Raw genomic sequence first — 12,436 nt, 5'->3', positions numbered from 1 at the left:
TTCAAGGCTTACACCAAAGCTTCATGAAAATATTACATTATGGCATAATGATCTCAATAATTCACAATGATTTGGGAGGAGAGTGAGCTTTGAATTTATAGAAGAGGCTCTTGACATCTCTCCCCCTTTTTCTATTTAGAAAATGCAAAGAAACTTCAAGAAATACTGACTTGTCATCCATAAAAGGCTTGAAGACTAAGTCATTATATAAAAATATATTTACATCATTTGAAAACCTTCCAAAAGAGGTTAATGACCACATAAGGTGGCTCAACTTGGTTGTCATGGGTGACAATTTGCTCTAGAAGTCCAATGTTCCCCTAAAAAATAGCTTGGATTGACTTGGAATAATACTTATAGGCTAGGAACCCCCACATTGGGTGATCAACACACATGTATTACCCACGGCCATCAATATGAAAGATGATTGGTTCACCTGATGGATGGAAAAGGAGAAGTTAATTAGTGGTAGGTTTTGGAGCCTTTTGGGAGATGAGGGCTCGTGCGTCAATGTTGGAGGTTTGGGAGCCATATGGCTCAAGCTTGCGGTGACTAAGGTGGTCACACTCTAGCATAATATTGCCATTATGGAAAGGGTTGAGGCTACTATGAAGGTTAGGCACCACCACCTCAACCATCATTTTGTTACGTGGTTGGAGATGGTTATATGTATGGATATCAGGTGTGTTTCTACCATTTGGTTAACTTGGGCTTTATTTCATGAAAGTTGATGGTAGGAAGGAAAGCCAACAAACTCAATGGTTTTTTGTGATGGTAAAATTGTCAAGTTTTTTGGTTTTCTTAGTTGGATTTTTAAGTTTCAATGTTATAGTGATATGGTTGCACCTAGGTGTTGTAGTGTCATAGTCATTTTCTTTGTGGCTCTAGTTATCCTCAAGCTGGGCTTCTAGTATTTCTATGTGCAACCCTTGGGATAGCCGAGTGGTGACCTAGTTGGAATCCGCCATTGCAGGTTGGGTAGACCATTATGTTTATTAGGGGAATTTTGAGGTCTAAAATGGGCCTCCTAAGGAAATAATAAAATAATAGATAAACCAATAAAATAATATTTATGAATTCGCAATTCACTTTTTGCACCACAACCAATAACCATGGTTAAATTCAATTGAAAAGTTACGAGTTGTTTTTAGTGCGACTTTTTGGAAGCTTTTTCGGTGGATTTTTCTGGTCTAATTTTTCTAAAATCCGGGAGGAATTCATTGAAATCACAAGTTTGATGGGTAACCCATGCATAATAGAAGTGCCCTAGGGGTTTTTCAGGGTGTTGAATCCATATATACAATAAAAAAACTAGTTTAAATAACACAAATCAAGATTTCACCTCAATTTTTTTTGCCAGATTCTAGCACTAGAAACTCCAAAAAGTTATACCAAAATAAAATTATTAGAAAAATTGTATTGATGTGATTATAAATAAAAATGAGCTTTTTAAAAAAAAAGTCATTAGCATTGAACAACTAATACATTTATACTTAAAACTTAAAATAAATTATAAATGTCAATTCATACATTCTTAAGTGTATAATATACTATTAATTAAAATTTATATTATTTAAATTATACAATTAAATTATATAATAACATGTATTTAAGATATCATATAAAAATCAAATAATATAATATAATAAATGTAATATATTATTTTATGTATTAATTTTATATTACATATTGAATTGAATTGACTTGATTTATAACATAAGAAAAATAATATATAATATAAAAGGAATATAATATATATTCTATTACATCTAGATTATTTTTTATAATATTATATATAATAATATATAATATTAATATAATTATAATGAAATGAATTGAGTTGTATTTAAAATCAATTATTTATTTATTTATTTATTGAAATAGATTTTATTTATATTTATGAATATATATATATATATATATATATATATAGATATAAATTTATAATTAATTTGAAATTGTAATATTAAATAAAATGAAATGGATGTATAACTTAAAAATAAATATATGAAAATACACGAATATAATATTTATTGAAAAATGTGTAAAGACATGAAGATTGTATAGGGATATGCATTGTTTTTTCAAAAAATATGAAATGACAATAATAATATTTTATTCAAAAAGTGTGAAATGACCTTTATTATGAGTACTTTATTTTATGACTTTAAAAGTACTTAGAGCACTACCATGGTTGACCATGAACTTTTATCCACCATTGAGAATGTGACAAGTAAATACCTTTAACTCAAACAATGCCACTTCAACTATGGGGTATGATGTCATCCCTAAAATGTGATTGGTTCTCATAAAGTGAATTTTGATTGTACATTTTCCTTAGGAGGACCATTTTTGACCTCAAAATTTCTCTAATTGAGGTGTTTTTCACTCAAATTGGTGTTGCACTATTCAGAGATCAAGGGGAGGTCCCTCTGAATGAAATTCAACCCTGTTGTGTGCGTGAATTAAGAAGACGTTTTGGGGAAATTGGGTCTCCTTTAACTTCTCCCTAGTCTAGAAAACTTTTGATATATAGGCACACAAGGTCCAGCCAAGACATTTAATGATATTTGTAGGTGGGTGGATACACAATTTTAGCCCTTATGCCTCTTCATTTGGTAGGGTTCATATTTCATTTGGTAGCATGGAAAGGGGTAGACATGGACAAGGTAGCATAGATGCAAACCATGGGCGTGGCAGGGGACGCGATCAATGTCACATGGAGCAAGGCCCATCATCTCGTTACTAGATGGTGGTAAAGAAAGCAACTAGAATATTCTTCACTAACACCCTGCCAGTTGTCGAAGAAGAATTAGAGGAGGCAGGGAGGAAGTGTGTTTGAGGCGCTGAAACTTGTTAAATGTGGAGTTGCTAAAAAAATTGGGAGTCTGGATTCCAAACATTGGCTTCTCCTGTACCCGATAAACCAAGTATCTTTGTGTGGTGGATGTTTATTGATAGATAAAGGTTGTCCTTGGGCATGTCTTGAAGGGGAGAGGGGAACCTCAACAAAGGATGCATGTCCAATCGGTGGAAATCTAATGGCAAATCAAAATATTGGAACAAAATCTCAACATCCTAGGTAAGCATTAACCTAAGATCATGTTTATTGGAATTAAAGTAGAATATTAACCTCTGGAAGCCATTGAGGTGGGTTCTTTTACAAGTTATCCCTTACATGACTCACTTATTTAATTTCATGTTTGAATATACCAATACTAGTTGTGTTTCCTGCAGTCACTTTTATGCTATCAAACGATATGCTAGAGATCAAACTTCAGGGAACGAAGCTCAATTTTGTATGATAATTTTGTGTTGGTAAGACCATACTAGTTTTTTACCATCAAAATAGCTATGGTTGTGGTACTAGTCTGGTTTCCCAAGTGGCAGGCTATTAGCAACAACATGATAATATGGATGTAATCTAAATATTTGAAATAATACAAATCATCCTTACAAAAAAATAAAATATTTAGAGGCTAGTATAGGCTCAACATTTCCCCCTTTCTACTTAAAGTTCACTCGGAGTTAAACTTTTGACCCCCAATGAATTTTTTGAAGATGGATGACTCCTTGATTTATGCTTGCTCTTATTTGGGTTAACCTTTTGATGCATATTTTCCTTGTTTGTAGTCTCAAACATGGTCCATAGAAGCGTTCTTTACTTGAAATGACATTTTCTTTTCTCATAAAAGGTGTCATGTTGCCACTAACCCCCACATCTACCTCAAGAGAACTCGACCCTCTTTCGATAGTGAAACAATGCTTGAAAATGCACTTTGAAGAAGGCATTTTAGGTGATTTGACTTGGAGATGACTTTTCTTGCCCAAGAGAGTGCAATGGACCTATTTCCTTGCCTTGGAGAACACAATATGTACCTCAGGGAGCACAAAATATATTGTGAATTGTGAGACTTCCAAGAAAAAGGATGAAAAGTTAAGCCATGGCCAAAGGTGTTATTTGACAAATGCTTTTTGATCACTTGTGCATAACTTCTCATACTCCATATTATTCTTAACTCTCTTCTTTTGTGATACTTAGCCAAATTCACATTTGTAGGTTGTCTACCACTTTTTTATATTTTCCTTCTTACATCACTCATAAACCACAAAATCCATCACACTTAGTCATTTTTGTGTATGCGGGTTACAAACCCTCTTTTCCTTCAAAAGCCATCCTCAATGCTACAATTTGCACCCACATTTCCAAAACCTACAAATTGCACCTCTTTTTTACCCTTAACCAAGTTTTTTCCAATGCAGGTTGCAGGAAGGTATTTCCTTTACCTTTATGCTTGCATGACTATCTCTCACATGCTTATACTCATTCATTTCACTTGTATGTGATTTGGCCTCCTCCCTCATTACCTTGTCTTCCCACATGATTTATTCCTACATTAATTCTCCCCACATGACTCTATACTTAGCCATTTCTGCATTTACTTTCTTTTGCATGTGAATGTAGGAGATGCCAGTCAAAAATATCTCATTTTTTCAACCTTCATCTTGATAACTTGGAAATCACTGAGATAGGGGGGTGAATTAGTAATTTTGTCTTTTCAATTATTCAACTCAGCTTAATTTCCTTATATAAACAAAATTCAAAAGGATTCACACAAGTGATACATTTGAAATTCAACACATGAAGACCCCAGATATAATTGGAAACCATAAAGGAAGAAAAACACAAATTTTTGGTTGAAGTGATGTGAAGGTAATCTCCTACTCCCTTATTACATCAAATTTTATGTAGGCTCCAACCTATAGGAGGTTGCTAACTTCAATTTTTCTACAAACTTCAACTTGCAAGGAAGCTCCAAATCCCACAAATTTTTTGCAGACTACAACCCATAGGAAGCTCCTACCTCAACAGGCTCCAAATTGTTCTTTATCAAACTACAACTTGAAAGGAGACTACAATCCCCTGATCAAATTACAAATCCAATATGTTGGCTACCTAGTCTTTGTCTTTGTTTTGATATTAGTTTATGTCCTCTTTTTTGATGATTACCCTTTTTGCTTCTCTTCTTCAAGTCTACTCCACTCTTGCTACTCTTTCTCTTCCTTTTTTCTCCTTACCAAGTTTGTTCAAGATCTCTCTCATACAAATGTTCAATTCACAAAACTTAATTCTCATTAAAAGGTGCATCTTTTATAAACATTCTCTTTGATTGTTTGCATTCTATGCAGGAATTCAAAATGAGGAGTTGTCACTTGGTATTCCAGGACTATTTTCATCTCGCCTCTTCATTTTTAGTTGAGTCTCAAATTAGGACAAATTTGATTTGTATTTTTTGCTCATCCGAAGAATCATGGTCAAGCATTCATTATTGCATAAGACAAGGCTTAGATATAGAAACTTGTTATAATGCAGGTTGGTTGAGGATAGGGTGCATTAATATCTAGGGTAACACAATTTACACACTAGATTACATTCATTATAACTCTAGTCCTGAGTGAAACATGAGCGTTACTATTATAAACATGATAAAAATATAAATGATTTTATTTAGATGATTCTGTTGATACCATAACATGTTCTCTGATTCTTTGACTTTGTTCACTGGTTCTTGTGTGCTATATCTTCATTTTGTTTGAAACAATCATCAAAGTAATCATCAATGGCCTTTGTACATCACATCTCAATCACCCTTTGCACTTCACATAGCTTTGATTATCCTTTTCAAGTCAAGAAATCAACACAGCCAACCTCATCAACATGAGAGAAATCAACACAATAAATATCACACCCTCCTCCCACATCTACCCAAGTAACTGTCCAACTCAGGTAAAAATGTGACGAGAAGTTACTATGATATGAGTAAACCTCCTAAGTCACCTTAAGGAAGTGGAACCAACAGAAACACACCATACAAACCTTCCACATCAACAACAAAACTCTCAGGAACCATCCCAACCTCTCAGATAACTAGCCCTTAGGTCCCACTGATTTTTTAGACAAATTAAACCCCAGACGCACCCATGATATGGACATGAATTCATCTAGAAGGCTTTGGACACTCCCATAGCATGGTATGCTAGCGTCCAAGGACTATTCTGCTCAGTGTTGTTCCAACATCCCTCGGATTTGAGCCACTTTTTCAGGCACAGAGCCCAGGTCACCGCTCAGTATTCAATGATATATTCAAAACAAAAAGATAACAATGGAATGATGATACAAATGCAATTACTTAAACAAGCCCTTGACTAGACCCCTACTAGCCATGACAAACATTTCATCAAACATGTCAAAAATATGTAATTTGTAGGTGTAAACAACAAATCTAAGAATAGGGGTCTCATACTCATATGAGAATCACTAAGAAGCATTGATGACTCAACATATTAGCTGCGGTTTCATCCATTAGGCCATAGATAAATTGTTCATTCATTTACCAGAGAAAACATGATGAGAGCCATACATAGCTACCGTCATAATACATGTTCATAACCAACATATAACCAACAACATAATAATGATAATACAACCATCAACATCACATAATAACAAGTACACTTACCCATCAATTACAAGAGGAAAGAGCTATTATTAACATATGAAAAATGCAACCAAGTCTGGGACTTCCATGTACCACCTGAATGTAGACATGGTTGAGCCAAATATCTATTCATTTGGTCAACCCCATGCCATATTCCAAGCATGAATGTGGGTTCCCATAAAACACATCAACCAAAACCATCCAGGGCTTCCAGAGGCCAAACCACCTCAACCCATCAAACAATGATTCCACCTCATGGTCGGACATCACAAACCATCACCAGATTGGTCTCTACCCAAGCCTTCCAGGGCTCCAGAGCGTTTGTTCCAACCAAGGATTCCAGGACTAGTAACTCAACCCACGACTGTTGTCGAGCTCCAGAGCATTTGTCAAACCAAGTCTTTGGGACTAGTAACTCAACCCACAACTTTTTCCAAGCTTTCGAAGCATTTTTCCAACTAGGCCTTCCAGGACTAGTAACTCAACCCACCAAGGGCTTCCAAAGATTTTGTCCAACCAAGGCTTCTAGGACTAGTGAATCAACCCAAGTTGTTATAGGGATTCTAGAGTGTTTTTCAAACCAAGGCTCTAGGACTAATAACTCAACCCAAGTCGTTATATGGATTCCAAAGCATTTGTCCAACCAAGGCTCCAGGAACTAATAACTCAACCCAAGCTAAAGGAAGCAAGAGAACCAACAAAAAAAATGAAGAAATGAACCCACCACACCATGACTATCTGGGAAATGGCAAGGCTAGGCAAATCCATTGTCAATCTAGGAAATCCTCCATGCCAATGACATATCATTACCAATAAACTAAGTGCATGTTCCATGCATACCAAAAATAGTGAGGAAAACATACAACAACTCAGTACTTGCAAGAAAAACCCGTTGTAGCTGTTGATCTTGATGTCCTCTTGTGCTTTCCTACTCTCCCTTCGCCTTCTTACTCCAAAACTCCAAGTATGCCACACTCTCCTAGAGTGCTCCAAGAAAAATCTAAGTCTCTAAGAGTATGAGAGAGAGAGAATAGAATGAGAGCTCCAAAACAAAACTCACAAAAAGCTACACTAACCAAGCTTGCCCACTGATCCTTAGAAGTCTTTTTATCAACGAGGCCTCTATTTTCTTCATTTTCCATTATTTTCCTTCATTTTCCTCCTCACATCCAACCAGTGAGCTTTCACCTCCCTTTTCTCCTATTTTACATTATTTTCATAATTAAAATGCCAATAAATGCCTCATGCCTTTCCAAAGCCTTTGCCATTTCCTTTGCCAATTTCCTTAGCCATAATAACTGAAATGAACAGCCACTAGGGTGTTTTTCCCACCATTCAGCTTGGAATAAGTGTCCCATGACTGTGGTCTTATATATTTTACATGAATTTTTAACTAGGGTTGTTACAGAACCGCGCCCCCCCCCCGTTGGGGGAACATCATCCCCGGTGTTCAATGACACCTATAACCAAAAAGACCGCTGAAAACAAAATATATGACCCATGGAACTTTATAACATAGCTCGTTGCAGTATTTACAATGACCACTGCTGAAACATGACACACATACCATTTACTGGAGCTTTATAACACAACTCATTACAATATTTACAATCCACATATACTTATACACATTTGCTTCAACTAGCAAATGACCATATTGTTTATGGAGCTTTATAAATCCAACTCGATACAATATTTACAATAGAACACACATATACACATATGCACATTTTTTCAACTAACAAATAAAAGGATACGATGCCTGCATCTGTAATAAGGGAATCTAGAGGCTCACACCTCCACCCTCAAAGTAATACCGGGATTTACCTCCTTCCCAGGAAGTCTAGAATCCACTCCAAGTTTAAATCTGCATCAAGCGTCCAACCTACAATCTAGCGCAACTTTTCCTCTCAGTGAACAGTTTCCAGCTCATTATTCTAGGGTAAACTCTCAATGTGTATCTGATTCCATTTGGAAATGCTAATGACCCAAAAAATATATTATCAGACTTCCCTTCTCAGCTACACAGTCCCTCGGGCAATAAGATCACCCCCTTCCCTGCAATCACACACTTTCCAAGTTTCGATGGCACCCCCATCTTGGGTTGTCCACCCCTTGGCAAGGATTCCTCACATTGGAAGGTCCAAAAACCAAGGCATATCCCCGCCTCAAACCATCATATCGGTCATAGCATGCTCATGGAAATAAATGGACATAATGGCCTTGCTCCTAAGGTTCTTTATCAACATATTGTTGCATGTTCCAATTCCTTTTGTTGTTGTTGCTAATGCTTGTTGTCAGTTTCGACCACACAACCAGGTATTTCATGCTTTCCTATACCAAGCACATAATTTCTATTAAATTCAAAATAAATTGAATAACTTCAGATCATACCTCATTGGTGGCCCATAAAAAAGGTACACTTGCAATTATGTTCGCTTCCTGTCACAACAAGTCAAACTAGCACCTTTGACCAAATCATTATCTATAAACATATCACATCAGGTTATCTCAAAACAAAACCATCATAGATAAAAATCATAAATCACATGTAACTATCATAAACTAGAATAATAAATCACATGCATAATAAAACTGGAATAAAATATTAATACTTATCCTTCAATCTATCCTTACTTTTTCCTTTGTTCTTTTTGTACACACACTAGATCGGTTGCCACGCCTGGCAAGCACCCAGTGCCTTTGCTTCTCTTCAATCACATACACATACACAATGTACATCACAACACATACATCCATACAATGTATGACATTACACAATGCATACACCTACATTTGATATACATTACGACACATACACCTACACCTGATATACATCATGACACATACACCTACACCAAGTATACAACACAATACAATACATACTCCTACATCTAGTGTACAACACAATACACATACATACACATAGTACAAAAAATGAATACACATGTCATGATTCCACGAATACACAATGCACATACCGAGTATCGCATGCCCGCAACACAAAATGTACGACATGCATACAATACCACATGCACACTAATACCATATGTACAACGTGTACATAGTACCATCTCTTCACAACACCACCTACACAACATGTGAACAACATCACATGTACACGGAACCACCTGCACAACGTGTACACAACGCCATATGTACACCGCACCACCTGTAGAATGTGTACACAATACCACATGTACACAACACCACGTGCATGACATGTACACGACACCACATGTACATAGTGTCACTTGCATGACATGTACACAAAACCACCTGCACACAAAACCACATGTACGACATGTATACAACACCACATGCACACAACACCACTTGTACAATCATGCACACAACACCATATGTACATAGCAGCACATGTACAACTTGCACACAACACCATATGTACACAACAGGACATGTACAACATCCACACAACACCATATGTACATAACACTGCATGTACAATATGTACATAACACTATATGTACACAATACTGCATATCCATATGTACATAGCACCATCTGTACCACCCTGTACATAACATTGCATAAACAACATGTACACACATTATATATACACCAGACTGCATGCACACAACATCACAAATGAAACATATACAACATATGCACAACAATGGTACCACACATCCAAAACCACACTGACTCTACCACACAACCTTTCTTCTAGTGTCTTATCCATGCTTGTCCCACCATGCCGCAAACCACACTGCTTTCATTTCATTGATGTATCCCTCAGTATAGGCTATCCATAACATAGACATAATATAATCACATAATATCAACTCATAGCCACATGATACTGACCTCGTAGATTTTTCAGGACAACTCTCCCACTTGATTCCTCATAAACCGGGAGCCTCTTCATGTCATTCACCTACGTAAGCAATCATTCCTCCACAAGAATGATTCCTAACGATCCTGTCAGACAATGGTATGCATACACACACACACACACACACACACACACACACACACACACACACACACACACACATATATATATATATACACACATACATCTAAACATCAACATAAAACAATAATAATCCTGTCAGACAACAACATACATGCATACATACATACATATATACATGCATATATATAAACATTAGCATAAACATGATCACAACATAATTACCAAATATCATAATGTCATGGTTAAGAGAACTCCCTTTATCCATGCACAACATTGAGAACAACAGTTCCCAAGATAGCCAAGGCATCTGTTACCTTAAGCGCATTTACTTTACCTTTCTTGTTACATTTCTCATGACTATCCTGCCACCATCCATTTGCACCAATGGACAAAACCAATCCAACCAATTGTCATATTCTTACCTTCAACTTCCCTTACTCATGCACCGAGCTTTATTCGAGTCTTACATTACTTGCTAGGTTTCATTTAGCTCTCCCTGAGCTCCATTAAATTTCCTCTTTCCCAACCAATTCCCAAGACTCAAAGCATAAAAGGCAAGACAAGAAACAAACAATAAGAAAACCATGAAAATCAATAAGAATACGACACCACAAACAAAGTGGCAAGGCCTTGCACCAGACATAACAAAGATGCAATTAGGCACAACCAAATCAAAAATACCAAAAGTGCAAGACTAATAATAGACACCATGACTCAATCCCTGGTTCCCAAGGAAAGCTCAACCCGAGCCTTCTTTAAGATTTCATGGCAACCTCTCTTGCGATGCAACTCCCTGCATCACACTACCATAAACACATAATTGTGAATGTATAAATAAATATAAAAATATACCAGTTAGCTTACCTTGTTATGCCAAGCACGTTGCCTTGTAGCTAAGCACATTTGTTCCATGTCTCAAGGGACTCCAATTCCCTTGACATATCTTGATCCAGATTTAAACAAGAACACAACAATGACAAATATAACCCTAAATAAAGAGATGAAACAGAAATAATACTTCGGTTTATTAATATCAAATACTGAAAATATGCTTACAAGCATAAATGGAAATAAACTAGATAGGGCAATGGTAGCTTATCTCTGAGAAGAGATGTGGCGGCTACATGCCTCTGAGTTGTGTCACAATGAGGCTTGAAGGCTTATTTATTGTTTAGAAACAATGGAAAACCTTAAACATCCAAAACCCTAACCCTAGGAGATGAAGCGCCAAACTATGGGCCCCGTTTGGGTAAATTGGTACATCAACTTCCCGGGGTCGTAACTTTGGCGTACAATCTTCGTTTGAAACACACAATACCTCGTTAGAAAGATATATATGAGGACTACAACTTTCGAATGGCCAGCATCAGGCAATGACCCATGTTGGCCCTTATTTTCCCAAAAAACCTCGTTTAGGGCCTCAAAACGACTCTAGAAGTTCACGACTCGACAAACTGCCAAAAATAGTAAATTGTGCTACAATTAAGGAAAATGAAAAACTAAAAGCGACAATTGTGGGGGTCCAAGTGGGATAGGCTGGTGTCCACCAACATCCACCTGGATCATTCCTCCGCCCTTATGAAGCAATGGTCCCCATTGCATTGAGTGCCTCCATGAGATGGGGAAACTTCTACTAAACTTGGTCCCTGGTGAGCTGTTCTACAATATCTGATGTGTCTAGTAATGATAGGAAGCATGGTCGAGGGCGGTCCACATTGAACACTCAGTGCAAGCCAAGGAATGGGGGAATGCTGTGCTCCAAAGCATTGTTTCCCACAACCTTGGTAATGGTGTAAGGACCATATCAGAGTGGTCTAAGCTTCTGATGGGCTCTTGTAAGACGTTCTTTCTATAGATGCAACCAGACTTTGTCGCCCACTTGAAACTTATGTGGCACCTGATGTTAATCATGTTTTTAGATAGAGAGTAGGAATGACCTGTTACAGAGTTTTGTGAACCCAACGTTTCGGACTGCCAGGTGAGTCCATCATCAGGG

Source organism: Pinus tabuliformis, chromosome Q, assembly GCF_031772625.1.
Source record: "Pinus tabuliformis cultivar Carrire ecotype Pingquan chromosome Q, CPIR1, whole genome shotgun sequence".
Lineage (NCBI taxonomy): Eukaryota > Viridiplantae > Streptophyta > Pinopsida > Pinales > Pinaceae > Pinus > Pinus tabuliformis.
This window is presented reverse-complemented; position numbering follows the sequence as displayed.